The sequence below is a fragment of the Vigna unguiculata genome, chromosome 11, assembly GCF_004118075.2.
Source record: "Vigna unguiculata cultivar IT97K-499-35 chromosome 11, ASM411807v1, whole genome shotgun sequence".
Taxonomy (NCBI): domain Eukaryota; kingdom Viridiplantae; phylum Streptophyta; class Magnoliopsida; order Fabales; family Fabaceae; genus Vigna; species Vigna unguiculata.
This window is the reverse complement of record NC_040289.1, coordinates 7,173,212-7,197,347: the sequence shown is the minus strand read 5'-3', so window position 1 is coordinate 7,197,347 and position 24,136 is coordinate 7,173,212. Positions and strand designations below refer to the sequence as shown.

General features: G+C 32.5%; 1 non-coding gene across 1 annotated transcript; it reads left to right on the top strand.

Moving 5' to 3' along the window:
• Nucleotides 1-5,516: 5,516 nt before the first annotated feature.
• On the top strand, nucleotides 5,517-5,597 carry TRNAL-AAG. The gene has a single exon. It is a non-coding gene; the product is annotated as a tRNA-Leu (tRNA).
• The last annotated feature ends 18,539 nt before the right edge of the window (nucleotides 5,598-24,136 follow it).

Sequence of the window (24,136 nt, the reverse complement as noted above, 5' to 3'; positions counted from 1 at the left end):
CTTTTGGCCTCGGTTGTGAATTGAAGCCATAGAGCGCTCTTCTGCCTCGGTTCGAGGGCACCCAAGGCCATAGAGCACTAGCTTTCTATTTCAGTTCAAGCCTAACCGAAGCCATATGTGCAACTTATTTTTAATTTTTTAAAAAATTCGCTCACCTTTTGGCCTCGGTTTTCGTTTGACCCGAGGCCATACGTTGGCTTTTTGCCTCGGTTCTGGTAAGAACCAAGGCCTAATATGTTGTTTTTTTTAATGCAGTTTCTGTTTTGGTGTTATTCCCACATTTAAACCTGCAAATTTTGTTCAGCATCCAGCACAGACCAGAACAAAATATTTTATAACACATCCACAATTCAAATTCATTTAAAAGACAATTACAAATCATTTACAATCCTGATACATGTCCTAATCAATACTATTGTACATTTCAATTATATATTTGGCACATGCTATCCTACCAAACTTTATGGACTTTGCAGGAATTGTGGCAGGACTCTTGAATGTCTACAAAATAATAGATTAAGTTATGTTAGTATATAAAAAGGAAATATTGCAAAGTATTCGTTTTAATTCAAATATATATTACCGTTTCACAATTTGTTGTAATACGAACACGCACAATGGTTGTCATCCATTGCATTATATAGTAACCGCACTCATATGAGTCAGTTTGTCTATTACACTACATTATATCAACAACGTTACAATTAATTAAGGAAGAAAATCAAGCAAACAATTATAAAGATATGGATAGAAATATCAAACCTGGAGAGAACACCATACAAGACATTTTGGGATTGTCTCAAAAGTCATATATTAACAAGGTATTAGAGAGATTCAGAATGGATAAATACTCTGCTGAAATAGTTCCAATTCAGAAAGGGGATAAGTTTAGTCAAATGCAATGTCCTAAGAATGATTTGGACTGAAAGGCCATGGAGTTAATTCCTTATGCATCAGTGGTTGGGAGTTTGATGTATGCTCAAACTTGTACTCAGCCGGATATCAGTTTTGCTGTTGGTATGTTGGGCGATATCAAAGTAATCCTGGTATGGACCATTGGAAAGCTGCAAAGAAAGTTCTTAGGTACTTACAAGGCACCAAGAACTATATGCTCACCTACAGGAAGTTAGATCATCTTGAAGTGATTGGTTACTCGGATTCAGACTATGTAGGATGTGTGGATTCAAGAAAATCCACATTTGGATATGTTTATCTATTGGTTGGAGGAGCAATTTCTTGGAAAAGTGCAAAACAATTAGTTATTGCTACTTCCACCATGGAGGCTGAATTTGTAGCATGCTTTGAGGCTACTGTTCATGCTTTGTGGTTGCGGAATTTTGTCTTAAGGCTTGGTATTGTTGACAGTATTGCTAGACCATTAAGGATTTATTGTGACAATCACTAGTGCAGTAGGGGCTTTTGGCCCCGGTTGTTTTTGATATTCTGCCCCGGTTCTAGAACCGAGGCATATTGGGGTGAGGCAAAAAAGGGTGGTTTTTGGCCTCGGGTGTCAACCGAAGCCATATGGGGTACTTTTTTGTCTCGGTTCTCTGAGGACCCGAAGCCATAGGGGTACTTTGCTCGTACCACCATTAGCACTGCTACGCTCATCCTCGCCATCGAGATCGTCAACAAACGCTGTCGCGACCAGACCTTCACCAGCACTGAACGAGCAACCCACCGTTACGCTCAGACCCATGGTACCACTACACGGTCTGAATGCGACAACGACAAACCACCATGAACCAGTAGAGCCAAGAGATATAGAGATCCAGCACCTCCACCGTTGTTCGAAGCAGAACTTCAAGCCACTGTTGCGGGCAACCCTACCATTGTGTCGCCATCACCACCACAAACAAAGGAAGAGACTGACCACCAAATCACGCCTTTGCCGTGAGCCGCGAGCACGCCTCCTTCGCCAATGACGAACCAAACACCACCACACGAGAAAACAAAGACGAGAATGCCTCCACCGTGCGCAAAGTGTTCGCTCAGGGACGAAGATGAACAGTGCGAAGTCGCGAATTTGGGAACCTAAATAGGGCATATGGCCTCGGTTCAATTAATAACCGAGGCCTAAAGTCCCTTTATGGCCTCGGTTAATAAAGACCCGAAGCCAAATGTGACGGCGCTGGTGACATTTTTGAAATTAGGGTTACTGGCTGACTTATAGGCCTCGGTTCTTTTTTAACCGAGGCCAAAAACCTCTTCATATTGCCTCGGTTCAAAAACACCCGAAGCCAAAAGTGTTGACGCTGATGGCATGTTTGAAATTTTGGTTACTGGGCTGCCTTATAGGCTTCGGTTCTTTTGCAACCGAGGTCTAAAACCTCTTACTGCACCGATTTTGCACACACCCGAGGCAATATAGTTGGACGAAATTACAAAAATGCCACCGCCTCCTTATAGGCTTCGATTCTGCTATAACCGAGGCCTATAAGGCGAAGTAAAATGTCAAATCTGCACTAGTGAATTCCGCAACTGTTTTCTTCTCTAAGAATGATAAATACTCGAAAGGTGCAAAACATATGGATTTGAAGTACTTATCAGTCAAAGAAGAAGTGCAAAAACACAGAGTGTTAATTGAGCATATTAGTACAAATTTAATGATAGCGGATCCATTAACTAAAGGCTTACCACCCAAAACATTTATTGGTCATGTTGAAAGGATGGGTGTTATGGACAAGTCCTTGTTATGAATGTAATATGGTATATATACATTATTGCAATAATGCTCTCTTTGTTTGACACTTGTGAATTCAATTATAGTTATGTTTCTGTTCATTTATTTGTCATTCACAATTAAAAGTATACATTATTGTTTTGTTTATGTGAAATGACAGGATGTATCTTTGAAAAGAAAATAAAGATACATATTATGGTATAATTAAAGTGAAATTGAGTTAGATGATTTGTGATACATGGAAGGAACCATGTTGTTGAATAGCTTGCAACCGCCAGGGTCCATCATCCAATTCAATATTAAAGAAAGTTGACTTGATAATTCCAATGAATGGTGCGTACTTAAAGTTTAGTATTGGATCTTCAAGTCATCACATGAACCAAGTGGGAGAATGTTAAATAATATATTAATTTAATATGTGGTTCATGTAATTTAAAAAATAACTTTAATGTAAAGATTCTAATGTGATGATTATTAGAATATAAGTTATTAAAGTTATGGGGATTAATTCCCTCACTTCTCACTTCATAGGGGTATTATAGTATTTTATTAATGTTTTAAAATACTAGAACAAAAGTATGACAGTTTTTTCTAAGAAGTGACAGAGTTTTTTACGTTTCAAAGAGAATGTAAAGGAAAGTGACTTTGACTGGAGAATACTTTCTACTTGACAATTTTATATCATCAAGAAGCCATTAAAGAGAAGTAAGAGAAGTGAAAACATTGATTAAGGAAACTTTGCAATGGATCCAGGTAAGTTCTTAAACTCTTTTAATAATATAATTGTGAGAATCATAATTCCTGAACGTTCCTCTTCTATAATAGAGTAGTTTCTTATATTGATTACAAAATGGAAACTACATAAATTAATTTACAAGATTAACTGTTGATAAAAAAAAAGAAACAGAGATAGACGATTTTATAAAAAGTTTGTAAAAATAACTATCAATTTTTAAAGATTTAATAAATAATTATGTTTTAAAAGATAAAATTAGAATTTTGAAATGTGACAAAAAGAAAATGTCTTCGTATATTATATTGTTATAGATTAATAATATGTTATGATAATTTTTTTTATGAAGGATCGCAAGTAGGAATGACAACGGGTCGGGTCGGACACGGATAGTGCCTACCCGCAATCCGACCCGCAAAAAAAATCTGCCCGCTACCCGCCTATTTACCCGCTGGGTATCCGCTTAAAAAATACTCGTGAATATTTTAAAAATATTCGCGGGTACCCGTGGATACTCGATACCCGCAAATATTTTAAAAAATATATATTTTATAAATTTTTTAATATAAAATTATAAAAATATAAATTAAATTAAATTAAATTATAATTATAATTATAATTAAATTTGACATAATAAAATATACTATTAATTTTAATTTTAATTAAATTTAACTTAATAAAATATAAATTAAATTTTAATTTTTTGTGGGTAACGGATACCCACGGATACGGATAATATGATATCCGTACCCGATTCATTTATAAGCGGGTATTAAAATAACCGCTACATGTGGATAATAAATACCCACAGGTAATAATTATCCACCGCAGATTTTATCCGCGAATATCCGCAAATGCAGATATTTTTGCCATCCCTAACTGCAAGTAATTCTGATAGAGTACCGCCTCCACCAGATACCGAAACTCAGAACGAATTTCAAAATTCCGATATAATAATTGAAACGTATGTTCTTGTTTATAACTTAATAACTTCGTACAACTATATTATTATATAAAACAAATTACTAACTCTTTTATATAACTACTAATAAATTATATTTTAGTTTAATTAATTTTAATTGCTATTTTAATAATTAATAATTTTAAATTCAAATAAATTACTCTTTTGATTTTTATTAGTAATACATTTTTTATTTTAATATACTCTTTACTTTGTTAATTTTTTGTAAGAAGTACTGGAAGTGATTCTGACAAAGTAACGCCTCCACCAGATACTAAAACTCTGAACGAAATTATTAGCTATAACTTTGATAACTTTATATAACTATTATTGTTTATGTTATAGTATTATTTTCGAAAGTATCTACTATAAAAGAATACCTAGACTTCAAATCAATGATTGTGATAATATAGAATTGCAAAAGTATGTAACACGAATATTAATTATATATCAATGATATAAAAAGAATTATTGCTTTTTCTTATGGAACTTCGTCTACTCCATCTCCATTACAAGAATGTTATATATTAGCATCGAAAGAAAAGTAGGTGTCCCTCCATTTTCATTTCACTAAAATTAGAAAATGTTAAATCATTCTAGAGGTCTCCATTTTTGTAGCAAAATCTCAAGTAGGTGTCCCTCCATTTTCATTTCACTCAATTGAGTTTCTATTTTTGAAAATTCGTTGTAATAAGTTCCTTTCCGTTAGTTGTACAATAACAGTGTTAATTATGTGCCACGTGTCAGCACGTGATTTTTTAAAATTTTTAAAATTTTAAATTTTTTTTATAAATTGAATTGAATTGAATTGTTTTATTCTAAATAAATTGAATTGTTTTTTTAATTTGTTAAAATATTGTCATAAACTTGTTGGGCTTCTAAAAAAGAACATGTTAATTGATTTGATATTCTAAATAAAAACTTAACCGAAGACTCAAAATTCGGAAAAGAAACCCTCTATACTAAAGACATATCAAAACTAAAATAATCACTTTAAACACTCTAAACATTCAAATTAATTATGACTCCAATTTAATGTAATAAAAATATCAAAGTTTTCAACCCTTATGTAAAAAAATTAATAATTTATTTGTTAATATGTTGTATTATAAATTGAATATTATAACGATTTTATCAAAGTTGAGATGGCCGAGTTGGTTTAAGGCGCCAGATTAAGGTTCTGGTCCGAAAGGGCGTGGGTTCAAATCCCACTCTCAACAAAAATTTCGTTTTTTTCCTCTTTAATTTATGACTTTAAAAAAAAATTAATACATTTTAATATATCTGTTATTTAATTCACATGAAATCTTTTCTTTTAAATTGAATAATAGTATAATATTTTGCCCCTCTTTATTGTAATAATATTAATATGTCAACTATATTTCTTTTAATTAAATAAAGCTTTCTCAATTAAATGGTTCACAATTATTCTGATGAAAATATATATAATACGAGGTTAATAAAGTATTACTCGTAATTTAATTTAATGCTAAAAGTTTAGTAATTTTTTTATCAACAAAAAATAAAATGAATTAAATAGATGTAATATTCAGCTTGATAAAAGACCATCCAAAACCAAATTAAATAGAGCTAAAAGTTTAGTTTATTGTGAAAACAAACTAACATAAAGAATGCAACCCATAAAGAAATACTATTTATTAACATTTATCATATGCAGATATTATTAACATTGTAATCTTCAAGTGCATAGGAAGCAAGTGTTTGAGACAATTAGTTTTAATATTATCTTTTTTTCATCACTCATTATTTTTTTTTGTCTTAGATAGTGATGTTTTAAAGGTGAAAATCTACAACTACTACAACTTTATATGGTAGATACCTTATGTTTTAATTAATATATTTACTTTTTTCCTCGTTAAGTGTATGACACATATTAAACAAATAATATTGAAGATAATCATTCATTTTCTTATTATTTTGAGTTAATAATTCTGAAAGTGATCTTGTTTCCTTTTGAAAGTCTTTGAAAAGTTCAATTCTCTAAACACTAGTTCATATTTATGAGTGTTGTGATTAAATAAATGTATAAATAAATTAAAAGTGATAGTTTTCAAAACCAATTATTTGTTTTACAGAAGATATTATAAACACTAAAAAAATATTTTTATAGAAGTTTAGATAATTAATTAATTTATTAATATTAATAATTAATCTCTTCAAATTATCTTATTATTTTAATTAAGTTAATTATACTACTTTCTATAATTATAATTATAATTATAATTATATATATATATATATATATATATATATATAGAGAAAGTAGTATAATTAACTTAATTAAAATAATAAGATAACTTTCTATAATTAACAAATATTCAATTTTTTATGAAACTTTTATTTGATTAAATTGTCAATTCTTTTATTGAATAAAATTTTATTTATTTCATACTAATTCTATAACATTGTTCATATATTATGATGCATATTCTATAAAATTTTGGTTTTATATCTATTTTTATGTTTTAAGAAATAAAATTACTGGTATTATTTGTTAAAAGTAATTAAATAATGATAGAATTTTCACTACCCCATCATCAACCCTCCTATTCGACTATATAAATCAAACTTAAACCCTAAAAATTCACATCTCGCGACGCTTCTTTGCTCTTTGACGCTTCTTTGCTCTTTCCTTACTTTTTCATTTGTATATTTTTGTTGTAACCGGAAGCTTCTTTCCGAAGCCGTAAGTTTTCATATTTTCATATGTCAAACATTGTGTTTCAAAAAAAGTTAAACGATTACATTTATATTTTTCTTCTAATGTTATCCATACTTTTTTTTTTCTAAATAACTGTTCTTTTTTTTTCCAGATAATTTAAAGAATGAGTTTATGTGAAACCTTAATTTACAACAGCAGTTTTGGAAAACTTGCTTTTAATTACTAAAAAATTTATATTTTCTGTCCTTTTTGTTTTGAAAATTTTTTTGTAAAAAATACATACAAATTTTATTGTAAAAAAAAATTTGTTATTGTTCTTTTTAAAAAATATTTTGTATAATTTTATAAAAAATTTGCTAAAAATCGCAACTAATTTTTTAGAAAATATTTACAAATTTTATAATTTTGTACAAAATAATTATTCACGATAGAAAGAATTACATCTTAGTTAAGATTTTTAGTAATAATGGATAGAAAAAATCTTTTCTTGCAAATCTTTTTAACAAATTTGCAAAAAAAAAAAAAAATTGTAATACGAAAATTTTTAGTAGTAATAGATTTGGTTTATGTACTTTAGATTCTGAATATATTTTTACATATACAGCCACTTAAAGATTTAAATTTTTTCATTTAAAAGTAAGCATTATGTTTTTTTTTTTTTAACAATTTTCAATAAAACACTTTATTTATTCATATCATAAAAGAAGAAAACTTTGGCAGAAAGATCTTATTCACAAATAATACCTCCTATTATTTCATCTTCTAAACCGTATAATTTTGCAACAGGTAAGAAGAGATCTAAAAGAAATGCATGGAAGTATGTTATCTCATTGCATAAAAAACTAAAGAGCTGTTGCTGCTAATCAAATGAACGATCTCATCTTTCACAGCAAAAACATTATGGTATGATGAGGTTAGCATATACAAACTACTGCAACACAATAAATGCTGCTTTGTGAATTTCGGAGAATATTATTTGTTGTTGTGTTTTGTGATCCAAAGTCAGCATTGTTATATGATATTTTGAAAGTATGTTTTTTGTTTTTCCCATGATGTGAATTTTTGTTTGTGAGAAGGTGACCCTCGTCCATTGACTCTGTTTTCATAGGTTTTAGTCATAGGAAGATTATTTTCAACTAGTTGTTTCTGAAAGCCAGAATCTCTTTAGAATTTCTAATACATGTTATGTTGCAAACAAAAGTCATATATGTATATTTAACCATTGAAACAATGTAGAAAAAACATGGTAGATATTTGAGTTCTTTAATGAACATCTAAATCACATTTTATTTTTATGAACAACAAAAATTAAATAAATAAAGAAATTGAGATAATTTAACTCTTTTACATAAAAGTTATACATTAATATTACGATAGCTGATCAAAGAAATACGATAACATAAACTATAAACTACAATAGAATCACATGTTCGCTATATATGATAAGATGTTCGCTATCTTCTTGTTGAGTCTACATAGCCGACACTATTTGCATCCCATTTTTTGTCCATGCTATTTCTTCGTTACTAAATAAATGCATTGTTAAAGTTAAAAGGTTTGTTTCAGATTATGATTTGATAAATTACGAGTTTATAACTGTTGAGTGAACCCTAAATTAAGCATAGTTTATGGCTTTGACGCGCTAATGACTAAAGGATAATTGATGTTATTTATAGGAATTAGGAAGGGAAGAACGAAGATTTCACGAAGACTAGAAAACCAAACTAGAACACAGGTGCCAGAAGAATAGAGATGGGCAAGTTGGTCACTTCTCTTCATATTCACGGGTGCAAAAAATAGCCAGCCATGTAAAACACCAACATTCCTGAAATGACCAAAACCCCCTGGCATACTAGTGTGACTTTGAGTTGGTGACGAAGATGGAGGAGTGTAAGGGTCACTTTGTTTTCTATTAAAAAACGGTAGGAAATTTTTTAAATATAACTAACATAAAATGTGCAATTAAGTTGTTAGCAACGTACTTTTGTAATCCAAGATTAGAATTGTCCAACACATTGTTTTGAGTTCGAATCGACGGTGAAGATGGACACGAAAGAGATGGAGTCCTACAAAAATAAATTAGTAGTTTGTTCTTTATAAATGATACATAATTCATATTTGAGTTATTATCAACATATATTTGCACTTCACTATTAGAATTATTTGTCATGATATTCTCAGTTCGATTTGATGGTGGAGTTCGAGATGAAGGAGATGAAGTCCTATAAAAAAAAAAGGAGATGGTGGAGTTCAATAGACCACAACATTGAAGTAGAAGAATTTAAAAGGAAGAACAAAATTTCAAGCAGCTGACCAATTTCAACTGTAACATCCCGTCAGGATATTACGGATTTATAAATAATAATAAAATAACAATGCATTTAATAATACCTCTTTTTCTCAAAATACGAGAAAAAAATTTAAAATTTATTAAATGAGTAGATAAAGTTCAGAATCATCAATCATAAAAACTGAAATCAAATGTTATGATATCACCCATCAAGGTTTACAACTGATTCCAAAATCAAATAAAAGAAACATAAGATTTCCCCGAGTAGGGCCCCTCTCCGCGACTAAGCTTCACCTGAGCCACCTGCATCAACAACATCTGCTCCCGTGTACCGCGTACACGATCATCGCCAAACACACGCAGATAGGGTGAACTTAACAGTTAAACATATATAATGTTACAGATATATATATATATATATATATATATATATATATATATATATATATATATATATATATATATATATATATATATATATATATATTCACATACACATGTATCATTATACCTAACTTGAACAGTCCACATTTGTTCTATACTTTAATTCCTACCACCTGACCCCCAATTAGATTATTCGTGTTCTACATCGTCTAATGGTTACTTCAAGGTGACTTGCTGCCATACCTATTGGCCACAACCGATAGAGCACGTGCGGGAAACAATGCTACGGATCATACACCATAACACCAGGTAGAGTTCCCATATACGAACGTAGTCCGTATCGTCCCAAGACTACCAAACTCATCAGCCAACAACTGAAGAGGGCAATCTATCTTGACCCATCCGTACTGGCCACAACCAGCACACTCACACCGGCAACACTCGCCAACCCGAGCCATAATTCATGGGTTCCTCGTGTTCATCCGCCATCCAGAGCCACAACTCAAGAGATGTTATTCCGAGCCACAACTCAAGGAATACCACATGCTTAACCCCTATCCCGAGCCACAACTTAAGGGATACGTTCCGAGCCACAACTCAAGGAACACCAACAAACCCACCTTTTAAAAGCACCGCTAGACGCCTTGTAGATTACAATTTCTCAATCAAAAGTCCAAGTTGCAGCAGTACAAATCGCCTGGTGGGTGACACGTACCGCCAGGCGCTGCCAGCTCCCAGACCGCCTGGCGCTGCCAGCTCCCAGACCGCCTGGCGGGTGTCGCGTACTGCCAGGCGCACAACGCCTCAAAATTTCATCTCGCCGCAGGTACCGCCTGGCGGTACTACCCTCACCGCCAGGCACATGGAAACCAGGTGCCCTCTGTTTTAACCCCTTTCGCCTGGCGGTTTCCAGCTCATCATCAGGCGACATACCAGTAATCTCACTTAACTGGTTTTCCCTCCTTTCTGGTTTGGCTCTGTGACAGATTGCACTCTAAGTTAATGTGACTAATAGTGAACTTTTCCAATAATCAACTTCACTTACAAACAAGTCATCTATACCAAAGGTCTCAATACCACATAAAATCTCCAACCTAAAATTGCAACCAATTGTAATGAGGTAAGTACAATCTTACTAACCCCATAACCATTGTTAGTTCCATGCGCCTGTTCTAACCTCATTATCCCATTACATAGCTAAGCTTATATCAGTTTTCTTTTGTTTACCAATCACTGTTTAGAACCAATACACTACATTCTACCCACTTGAGCTCAACCTCAATTAACCATACAATTCCGCATTTTCTCCTAACATCATAATTGACCTCACACGAATCATACAACATCCCATAGCCGCTCTAGCTGCAGACCTTACCGTACCTGAGAAATATTTTTCATCTCCTTCAACTCCTCTATTTCATACTCCAACTTCCATATATCATTGCCAAAATTCGCTCATCCCATTACTGCACCCAACTCTGTCATCCTCACGAGTCAAATCCTCTCCAAAATCACAACACTATCAAGATCCCCTCTAGTACACCTCATAGCCACACGGTTCCCTTTCCCTGCATTGGCGCCTGACGGTAAGTCCTACGCCGCCAGGCGGTGCATCAGTTCTGGAAATTCCAGATTTATGCACTACACCAACAAGAGTCCAATTCTCTTCCCTGTTCTCACGAATTTTCTCACCCAATAGTCTTTTATACGAACTGTACCTACTCCATAAAGTTTCCTCAGAGTTGCCACACCAGTGGGTTTCACAGTGTCAAATTTCCCAACTTTTCAACCTTAATCCCTAGTTGCACAGTTGCATTCGATTAAACCCTAATTACACTGCATTCAACAATTTTTACAACATCTGATCATCCCACAAGTATCATCACAGCGTTTTCCCCAATTGCAAAATTTCCCAAAACTCCAAAATCATCAAAATTGAGACATTTTGCTTGCGTCGCCTGGCAGCTGGATCAGCACCGCCAGGCCCTTCATTCAAATCCAAAAACCGGTAAAAATCACATGCGTCGCATGGCGGCTGGGAGTGTGCCGCCAGGCGGTTCCCTTCCTAGAACCCCAAAACAGCACAAAAATATATGAGTTGCCTGGCGGTGGTTCATCACCCGCTAGGCGGTTTCTGGGAATTTTCCAGAAACGCAGAATTTTGTGAATTTAACAACATACAGGCATCCAGATTATCATACATCACATGATATTATTATTCAAAGCAAAACAAAGGAGTCTAGCTCCCCTAACCTGATCTCCTTTGCTACACTTGAAATACTCAAGCTCTTTCCTTTGGTCACCAATGACCAGTCTTGAATTTCCTCAACCCAGCCTCCAAATTCACTCACGCTAGTCCCCTCACACTCACTTTTTGTCTATGTTTTCTAGGTCTATGTTCAGCCTTGCAAAACCTTGCCTAAACCCTCACTCTTGCCTTTTAAACTAGTGCTTTAGGCTAACCCAAAAATCAAAAACGAAAATGCACCTTATTATCTTTTAATGGCCATTCATTTCTCATTATGAATGGTGATTATAGCCACCCTTGGCCGTTGATTCCAGTAGGTTTCTTTTACCCCTTCCAATTCCTTCCAAAGTTAACATTAGCAAAATAAAAATAAAGTTTAATTTGAGTTTCCCAAGACTTGAACCCATACCCATACAATTGCCAAACCAATATCAAACCATCATGCCAATTCATATTTCATGCTAACACTCATAATTCAATTATCATATCATTCCATAGCATGACTTCACAGATTTAAATAATAAAACAATAACAAAAGTTAACATACATAAGACTCGAACCCAAGTCCTCTCACACATTTAAAGTACTCTCAACCACTTGAGCTAGTACTTTTTCTCACCATACTCTTCCTAATTTAATGTCATAATTATTTTCCCACCCACATTTATTAATTAATTATTTAATTAATTAATTAAATCCTACGAGTCTTACACCAACCTCCCCTATTCATGTGGAAATTTATGTTTATCCCCAACATCTCCTAAAAGAACAATGGTATTTTGACACCATTATTTTCTTTACTACCATTTGACACTATCCTTCATAACTAATTACTTTCTCTTTCTTCTAAAAATATAAAAGTTAACTTTTGTTAAGACTATTTTACCCTTATACAAGTTATCAAATGGTCGTCAAATGGTGTCGAACAACCTTTTTCCTTCCCAAAAATTCTTAAGAAAAAGGATAGTTGAACCTTCCTTTAATACTAGTCCATTTCCCTAACTTTGTGAAAAAAGATCAACTTAAGAATTCCTTCACTATTAACCTTGTATTCATACTTAATACAGTTATCTATCAGACTCTTGCAAATAACTCCACTTAAGGAATTGTAGTGTCCAAACCTATACCACTGATTTATTTTCCTGTCTTGACAAGAACTAATTAGGCTTTGAGCACATCCATAAGTAAGAGCAAAGAAGTAGCAGAAGTTGGTGACTTTAGAATGCATATTCAGAATCCAAAAGCTAAACAAAATTTTACACATGCCAACAACAAACAAAAAAAATTATACCATTCATCTATCTTATTTGATTACCAATTTGAACATAAAAACTTACCTTTAGTGTACTTCTAACACAACTTTCTCCTCCACACCAAATGCTTATGCTTCACCCCCAACACCCACTGATTCCACTCCAAAAGTGACAGAACTAACCTTTACGCTCAAGGTTTCAGCTCCACAACACCACCAAACATGCCTACTCACAGAGACCTCCCACATTGCGTACCCATTAACAAAATAATAATCTTTCATTAGGGTTTATAAGTTCACATTAATCAACAATGCAATATAGCTTACCAACTCACTTCACATATTACGTTTGATTGTCACAAATCGTGCACGAAATGGCCACGCCTCGTAATGTCCCAACCCTTTCCTTCCACTAAGCTTCTCAATTGCATCTAAATCCCTTCAAACGGATTGTCAATCTTCCATGAAAAATACAAAAGCAAATTAGGGATTCTCACCCTCTTAAGGTTCCAGCAAGAAAGGAGGAAATGGCCTTCGCAACTACCATTTGACACTATCCTTCATAACTAATTACTTTCTCTTTCTTCTAAAAATATAAAAGTTAACTTTTGTTAAGACTATTTTACCCTTATACAAGTTATCAAATGGTCGTCAAATGGTGTCGAACAACCTTTTTCCTTCCCAAAAATTCTTAAGAAAAAGGATAGTTGAACCTTCCTTTAATACTAGTCCATTTCCTTAACTTTGTGAAAAAAGATCAACTTAAGAATTCCTTCACTATTAACCTTGTATTCATACTTAATACAGTTATCTATCAGACTCTTGCAAATAACTCCACTTAAGGAATTGTAGTGTCCAAACCTATACCACTGATTTATTTTCCTGTCTTGACAAGAACTAATTAGGCTTTGAGCACATCCATAAGTAAGAGCAAAGAAGTAGCAGAAGTTGGTGACTTTAGAATGCATATTCAGAATCCAAAAGCTAAACAAAATTTTACACATGCCAACAACAAACAAAAAAAATTATACCATTCATCTATCTTATTTGATTACCAATTTGAACATAAAAACTTACCTTTAGTGTACTTCTAACACAACTTTCTCCTCCACACCAAATGCTTATGCTTCACCCCCAACACCCACTGATTCCACTCCAAAAGTGACAGAACTAACCTTTACGCTCAAGGTTTCAGCTCCACAACACCACCAAACATGCCTACTCACAGAGACCTCCCACATTGCGTACCCATTAACAAAATAATAATCTTTCATTAGGGTTTATAAGTTCACATTAATCAACAATGCAATATAGCTTACCAACTCACTTCACATATTACGTTTGATTGTCACAAATCGTGCACGAAATGGCCACGCCTCGTAATGTCCCAACCCTTTCCTTCCACTAAGCTTCTCAATTGCATCTAAATCCCTTCAAACGGATTGTCAATCTTCCATGAAAAATACAAAAGCAAATTAGGGATTCTCACCCTCTTAAGGTTCCAGCAAGAAAGGAGGAAATGGCCTTCGCAATATTTTCAATCACGCATCCCAATCGATTGCACTAAGCTTTATAATGTATCTCATGGCTTACAACTCACAGAATGCACAAAGTCCACTCAAGATGCACAAGCTCGAGAAAGAGAAAGAGAAAGGGGAAACGTTAGCCTTGTGGCGCTCGATGAGAGGAGAAAGGGGGAAGTTAGCCCTGTGGCACCCCATGAGAAGTGAAAGAGGCAAAGTAAAATATTTAGTTTTCCCACGTTAAATTAAATTAACTAATTTCTTTTTTTCTAATGGTTAAATCATTCCAAAGGTCCCCATTTTTGTAGCGAAATCTCAAGTAAGTCCCCCCATTTTCATTTGACTCAATTGAGTCCTTATTTTTGAAAATTCGTTGCAATCAGTTCCTTTCTGTTAGTTGTACAGTAACGGTGTTAATTATGTGCCACGTGTCAGCACGTGGTTCTTTTTTATTTTTTTAATTTTTTAATTTTTTTATAATATTTAAAAAAATATAAATAATTGTCATGTGTCAATCTGACATTGTGCCACGTGGCAGAGACAATGTGATGTGGCAGTGGCAGTGCCACGTGTCACTATTGGATGTGAAAAGTATCAATGTAGTCCCTGTATTTGTTATTTTGTCTCAATTTGGTCCCAATTTTTTTAAAACTAAATCAATTTCATCCCTATATCAAATTTAATTTTTATATAAATTTTACAATGGTATTTTTATTATAATTGATATTTTTAACAAAATTAAGTTTATTTAAATGCATATTTTGCATTGAACTTTATTTAAATATTGTTTCAAATATTTATATATCAATAATTTATAGACAAATGTTAGAATTTATATTTAAAATTTTATATTTGAATTTATAAAGTGTTTATTTTTAAAGCAAGTCTAACATTTATCTATAAATTATAGATATATAAATATTTAAAAATAATTAAATAAATATCAGTGCAAAATATACATTTAAATAAACTCAATTTTGTTAAAAATATCAACTATAATAAAAATATCATTGTAAAATTTATATAAAAATTAAATTTGATACAGGGATGAAATTGATTCAATTTTAAAAAATTTGGGACCAAATTGAGACAAAATAACAAATACAAGGACTACATTGAAACTTCTCACATTCAATGACACGTGGCACTGCCACTACCACATCACATTGTTTCTGCCACGTGGCATAATGTCAGATTGACACGTGGCAATTTTATTTTTTTTTAAAAAGATTATAAAAAAAATTTAAAATTTAAAAAATTTTAAAAAATCACGTGCTGACACGTGGCACATAATTAACATCGTTACTGTACAACTAACGGAAAGGAACTTATTACAACGAATTTTCAAAAATAGAAACTCAATTGAGTGAAATGAAAATGGAGGGACACCTACTTGAGATTTTGCTACAAAAATGGAGACCTATGGAATGATTTAACATTTTCTAATTTCAGTTCCTTAGCGTGGTGGTGTAGAGGAGAAACTATTATTTTTTATTTTATTTTCTGTCTCTCTCGTCGATGTAGAGTCGTTCACAACCGTCGTAGATTAAATTTTATTTAATAAATCATTATTTAAAAAGTCTGAAAATGATATTTTTTATATTTCTATTCGATTTCTTTCGCTGCGTCGTTTTAGTATCGACGGAAGAGCAATGCAAATGCCATGTTTTTTTCTCTTTTTTTCTACCGTAGCGTCCTATTTTAAGTCGCATAAGCCGACGCATGTAGCGTCAGAAGACAGTCCGACACTTCAGTCCGACACTTTTCTTTCGATGCTAATATATAACATTCTTGTAATGGAGATGGAGTAGACGAAGTTCTATAAGAAAAAGCAATAATTATTTTTATATCATTGATATATAATTAATATTCGTGTTACGTACTTTTGCAATTCCATATTATCACAATCATTGATTTGAAGTCTAGGTATTCTTTTATAGTAGATACTTTCAAAAATAATACTATAACATAAACAATAATAGTTATATAAAGTTATCAAAGTTATATCTAATAATTTGGTTCAGAGTTTTAGTATCTGGTGGAGGCGTTACTTTTCAGAAACACTTCCAGTACTTCTTAAAAAAAATTAACAAAGTAAAGAGTATATTAAAATAAAAAATGTATTACTAATAAAAATCAAAAGAGTAATTTATTTGAATTTAAAATTATTAATTATTAAAATAGTAATTAAAATTAATTAAACTAAAATATAATTTATTAGTAGTTATATAAAAGAGTTAGTAATTTGTTTTATATAATAATATAGTTGTACGAAGTTATTAAGTTATAAACAAGAACATACGTTTCAATTATTATATCGAAATTTTGAAATTCGTTCTGAGTTTCGGTATCTGGTGGAGGCGGTACTCTATCAGAATTACTTGCGGTTAGGGACGGCAAAAATATCCGCGTCCGTGGATATTCGCGAATAAAATCTGCGGTGGATAGTTACTACATGTGGGTATTTATTATCTGCATGTAGCGGTTATTTTAATACCTGCTTATAAATGGATCGGGTATGGATATCATATTATCCGTACCCGCAGGTATCCGTTAGTCGTAGGTATCCGTTACTCACAAAAAATTAAAATTTAATTTATATTTTATTAAGTTAAATTTAATTAAAATTAAAATTAATAGTATATTTTATTATGTCAAATTTAATTATAATTATAATTATAATTTAATTTAATTTATATTTTATTTTTATAATTTTATGTTAACAAATTTATAAAATATATTTTTTTTAAATATTTGCGGGTATCGGGTATCCACGGGTATCCGCGAATATTTTAAAAATATTCGCGGGTATTTTTTAAGCGGATACCCAACGGGTAAATAGGCGGGTAGCGGGCAGATTTTTTTTACGAGTCTGGTTGCGGGTAGGCATTATCCGTATCCGACCCGACCCGTTGTCATTCCTACTTGCGATCCTTCATAAAAAAAATTATCACAACATATTATCAATCTATAACAATATAATATATGAAGACATTTTCTTTTTTTTCACATTTCAAAATTCTAATTTTATCTTTTAAAACATAATTATTTATTAAATCTTTAAAAATTGATAGTTATTTTTATAAACTTTTTATAAAATCGTCTATCTATGTTTCTTTTCTTTTTTTATTTATTTATCAATAGTTAATCTTGTAAATTAATTTATGTAGTTTCCATTTTGTAATCAATATAAGAAACTACTCTATTATAGAAGAGGAACGTTCAGGAATTATGATTCTCACAATTATATTATTAAAAGAGTTTAAAAACTTACCTGGATCCATTTCAAAGTTTCCTTAATCAATGTTTTCACTTCTTTTACTTCTCTTTAATGGCTTCTTGATGATATAAAATTGTCAAGTAGAAAGTATTCTCCAGTCAAAGTCACTTTCCTTTACATTTTCTTTGAAACGTAAAAAACTTTGTCACTTCTTAGAAAAAACTGTCATACTTTTGTTCTAGTATTTTAAAACATTAATAAAATACTATAATACCCCTATGAAGTGAGAAGTGAAGGAATTAATCCCCATAACTTTAATAACTTATATTTTAATAATCATCACATTAGAATCTTTACATTAAAGTTATTTTTTAAATTACATGAACCACATATTAAATTAATATATTATTTAACATTCTCCCACTTGGTTCATGTGATGACTTGAAGATCTAATACTAAACTTTAAGTATGCACCATTCATTGGAATTATCAAGTCAACTTTCTTTAATATTGAATTGGATGATGGACCTTGGCGGTTGCAAGCTATTCAACAACATGGTTCCTTCCATGTATCACAAATCATCTAACTCAATTTCACTTTAATTATACCATAATATGTATCTTTATTTTCTTTTCAAAGATACATCCTGTCATTTCACATAAACAAAACAATAATGTATACTTTTAATTGTGAATGACAAATAAATGAACAGAAACATAACTATAATTGAATTCAGAAGTGTCAAACAAAGAGAGCATTATTTCAATAATGTATATATATCATATTACATTCATAACAAGGACTTGTCCATAACACCCATCCTTTCAACATGACCAATAAATGTTTTGGGTGGTAAGCCTTTAGTTAATGGATCCGCTATCATTAAATTTGTACCAATATGCTCAATTACCACTCTATGTTTTTGCACTTCTTCTTTGACCGATAAGTACTTCAAATCCATATGTTTTTCACCTTTCGAGTACTTATCATTCTTAGAGAAGAAAACAGTTGCGGAATTCACTAGTGCAGATTTGACATTTTACTTTGCCTTATAGGCCTCGGTTATAGCGGAATCGAAGCCTATAAGGAGGCGGTGACACTTTTGCAATTTCGTCCAACTATATTGTCTCGGGTGTGTGCAAAACCGGTGCAGTAAGAGGTTTTAGGCCTCGGTTGCAAAAGAACCGAAGCCTATAAGGCAGCCCAGTAACCAAAATTTCAAAAATGCCATCAGCGTCAACACTTTTGGCTTCGGGTGTTTTTGAACCGAGGCAATATGAAGAGGTTTTGTGGCCTCAGTTAAAAAAGAACCGAGGCCTATAAGTCAGCCAGTAACCCTAATTTCAAAAATGTCACCAGCGCCGTCACATTTGGCTTCGGGTCTTTATTAACCGAGGCCATAAAGGGACTTTAGGCCTCGGTTATTAATTGAACCGAGGCCATATGCCCTATTTAGGTTCCCAAATTCGCAACTTCACATTGTTCACCTTCGTCCCTGAGCGAACACTTTGCGCGCGGTGGAGGCATTCTCGTCTTTGTTTTCTTGTGTGGTGGTGTTTGGTTCGTCATTGGCGAAGGAGGCGTGCTCGCGGCTCACGGCAAAGGCGTGATTTGGTGGTCACTCTCTTCCTTTTTTTGTGGTGGTGATGGCGACACAGTGGTAGGGTTGCCCGCAACAGTGGCTTGAAGTTCTGCTTCGAACGGCGGTGGAGGTGCTGGATCTCTAGATCTCTTGGCTCTACTGGTTCATGGTGGTTTGTCGTTGTTGCATTCAGACCGTGTAGTGGTACCATGGGTCTAAGCGTAACGGTGGGTTGCTCGTTCAATGCTGATGAAGGTCTGGTCGCGACAGCGTTTGCCGACGATCTCGATGGCGAGGATGAGCGTAGCAGTGCTAATGGTGGTACGAGCAAAGTACCCCTATGGCTTCGGGTCCTCAGAGAACCGAGACAGAAAAGTAGCCCATATGGCTTCGGTTGACACCCGAGGCCAAAAACCACCCTTTTATGCCTCACCCCAATATGCCTCGGTTCTAGAACTGGGGCAGAATATCAAAAATAACCGGGGCCAAAAGCCCCTACTGCACTAGTGATTGTCACAATAAATCCTTAATGGTCTAGCAATACTGTCAACAATACCAAGCCTTAAGACAAAATTCCGCAACCACAAAGCATGAATAGTAGCCTCAAAGCATGCTACAAATTCAGCCTCCATGGTGGAAGTAGCAATAACTAATTGTTTTGCACTTTTCCAAGAAATTGCTCCTCCAACCAATAGATAAACATATCCAAATGTGGATTTTCTTGAATCCATACATCCTGCATAGTCTGAATCCGAGTAACCAATCACTTCAAGATGATCTGACTTCCTGTAGGTGAGCATATAGTTCTTGGTGCCTTCTAAGTACCTAAGAACTTTCTTTGCAGCTTTCCAATGGTCCATACCAGGATTACTTTGATATCGCCCAACATACCAACAACAAAACTAATATCCGACTGAGTACAAGTTTGAGCATACATCAAACTCCCAACCACTGAGCATACATCAAACTCCCAACCACTGATGCATAAGGAATTGACTCCATGGCCTTTCAGTCCAAATCATTCTTAGGACATTGCATTTGACTAAACTTATCCCCTTTCTGAATTGGAACTATTTCAGTAGAGTATTTATCCATTCTGAATCTCTCTAATACCTTGTTAATATATGACTTTTGAGACAATCCCAAAAATCCCAAAATGTCTTGTATGGTGTTCTCTCCATGTTTGATATTTCTATCCATATCTTGATAATTGTTTGCTTGATTTTCTTTCTTAATTAATTGTAACGTTGTTGATATAATGTAGTGTAATAGATAAATCGGCTCATATGAGTGCGGTTACTATATAATGCAATGGATGACAACCATTGTGCGTGCTCGTATTACAACAAATTGTGAAACAGTAATATATATTTGAATTAAAACGAATACTTTGCAATATTTCCTTTTTATATACTAACATAACTTAATCTATTATTTTGTAGACATTCAAGAGTCCTGCCGCAATTCCCGCAAAGTCCATAAAGTTTGGTAGGATAGCATGTGCCAAATATATAATTGAAATGTACAATAGTATTGATTAGGACATGTATCTGGATTGTAAATGATTTGTAATTGTCTTTTAAATGAATTGGAATTGTGGATGTGTTATAAAATATTTTGTTCTGGTCTGTGCTGGATGCTGAACAAAATTTGCAGGTTTAAATGTGGGAATAACACCAAAACAGAAACTGCATTAAAAAAAAACAACATATTAGGCCTTGGTTCTTACCAGAACCGAGGCAAAAAGCCAACATATGGCCTCGGGTCAAACTAAAACCGAGGCCAAAAGGTGAGTGAATTTTTAAAAAAATTAAAAATAAGTTGCACATATGACTTCAGTTAGGCTTGAACCGAAATAGAAAGCTCTATGGCCTCGGGTGCCCTCGAACTGAGGCAGAAAAGCGCTCTATGGCTTCAGTTCACAACCGAGGCCAAAAGCGATCCTCCTTTGGCCTCGCCCCAATATGCTTCGGTTAGGGAACCGATGCAAAATATGAAAAATAACCACTGCCAAAGCCCCTTCCTGCACTGGTGCGGGTTAGTTAATAAGTAAATAAAATAATAATAATATAATATAACTATAGAATATATGTATATGATAAATATATGTTAATGACCAGATAATACCATTAGTTACACTAGGCTGAATGACGTATTGAAATGATAAAAGAAGATAAAATATCTTCTAAAAATAATATATAACTAACCTAATAAGAACTACACCATTAAATACTTAGTCGAATTGAAATTAAGTAATCATTACACCACCACTATAAATAGCAAAGAGATGTTGGAAGGCAGGAGTGGAAAAGATACAGGTGAAGGTGTAGTGAACAAAAAGAGAAGAGAGGAAAATAACAGAGAGTGAGAGCGTAGTAGCAAACAAATCCACATATCACCTTGGTGCATTTTTCACAATAATTAAGGTAAGGGGAGGAGACATCTATCATTTTATCTTTTTATTTTGATTATTTTTGTATCTGTTCATAATTATTTTTATCTCTATATTTACCTTAAGTGAGGTGTCCCTAACCTCATTCTAATTTATATTTAGTTCCCGTTCCTATTTTTTATTTATATTCATCTCTAGTTGTGCACTAATCCTATTTATCCAATTTATATTTACTCTCATTTACTTATGTATATTTATCTCCAATTATGTACTGGTTCTTTTTATTTATTTATATTTTTTTAATTATGCATTGATCCTATTTATTTATTTATATAATTATATGGTTTAAATATTGAAATAAAATTTATGATAAATAAAGATTTGATTATTGTAGTTGGAGGTATAACCTTGGGGATTTAAACGAGTTATTATTACTCAAGATGAGATGTTCTTGAGTTACTTTGTTGGCCATGAGCTCATTTATCCTAACTAGTCTCTACAAAATTAATCAATATCTTTATAAAAGTATAATAAAAATTTAGTTTTATGGATTGGGAGAATTTTCATTTCATTTTTATTTTATTATGATATGTTATATTATTTTTTTTGTGATATTTGTCTCACTTCCCTATTTATGATTGTGTGTGAAAAACAAAATTTTATAACATTATCATAGATGGCTGCTCTGAACATGCCTGATCCCTTCTTCGCCGACATTGTTTCTGTTTTTCCGGGAAATGCATGGCAAACCAATGCAGTGAATAATTCTGTAACATTTCAGGGAACGAGAAACTCTACAATTACTTTTCTCTCTGCTCCGAATGCGCCGATTGTCATAGAAGGACAAATCGGAGTTACTTTTATTTACCCCCAACCGTCCAAGTGAACCCTATCCATAACTTTTTCCCTCCACCTATTTGAAAGCCAGTATATGAGGGAAAAACTGTAAATAAATAATACTTTTCCCCTTCTAATGTAGGAAATTAAGATGTATTAAACGATATAGATATAAGATGCATACAGTACTGTAAATATATATATATATATATATATATATATATATATTTTAAGTATAATTAGATATCATCGTATAATTTTGTCTTTAAATTTTATAAGTATATTGTAGAAAATAATAATTAAATGAATAGAATTTTTTTTTATCGTCACAAGGAGGAGATGAAATCCTATAAAAAAATGAAGCCCAATAAAAAAAATAGTCAATAATTTATTTTATATCGTGAAGTTTGAATTTTTATGAACATATTTTTGTAGTCAATATTAGAATTGCTTGACACAACCTCTTATTGAGATTCAGTAGTTTGAATCTGTGGTGATGAAGATGGAGTAGATAATATAGAGGCAATAAATCTTTTTATATCATTAATATATAATAATTAATATTCGTGTTACGTACTTTTGCAATTCCATATTACAATTGTACGACATTTTTTCTCGATTTGAGTTGAAAGTGAGATGAAAATGTAGAACATAATGTCCTATGGAAAGAAGAGTCAATAATGAGTTTTTTTTTTTTTTTATCATTAGTATATTATTGATATTTGTGTTACTATAACATACTTCCTTTTATATTATTGAAATGAACTTAACATTAGTTATTAACAACATACTTTACTTAAATCAAATGAAGTTACTTAACATGCATTTATCTTAAGATGATGATGAAATTAAAGAATGTAAAAGTCAATTTAATGTGTTTATAAACTTAACAGAATGTCATTCTTTTGATTATCTTGAAAGAAATAAGAACAGTTTAGTTATTCAGAAAAAAAATATATATATATATATATAAAAATACGAGAATATGGAGAAGAAAGGGAGCACCGAGAGCGTAAGGTTTCAGCGTTTTAGGTTAGATTTATAAAGCCCAATATGAGGGTCCACCGTTACTTGTGCTTGTAAAAGAGTTGTAAAATGTTTTAATTATCTTTTATTAAATAAGACCAGTAATTCAATTTTTTAAAAGCATGAAAATAGATATGAAATCATAATTTTGTAGGATATGCATAATATACTAACAACATTATGAAATTAGTAAAAAATAAATAAAATTCTTATCTCCTCCATGAACACCCTTCCTGTAATTTTTGATACATTCGGATAAGATAAACTTGCATGCAATTGTTTTTTTATCTCCTCCAGAATGATGCTTCCCTTCTTTATCTG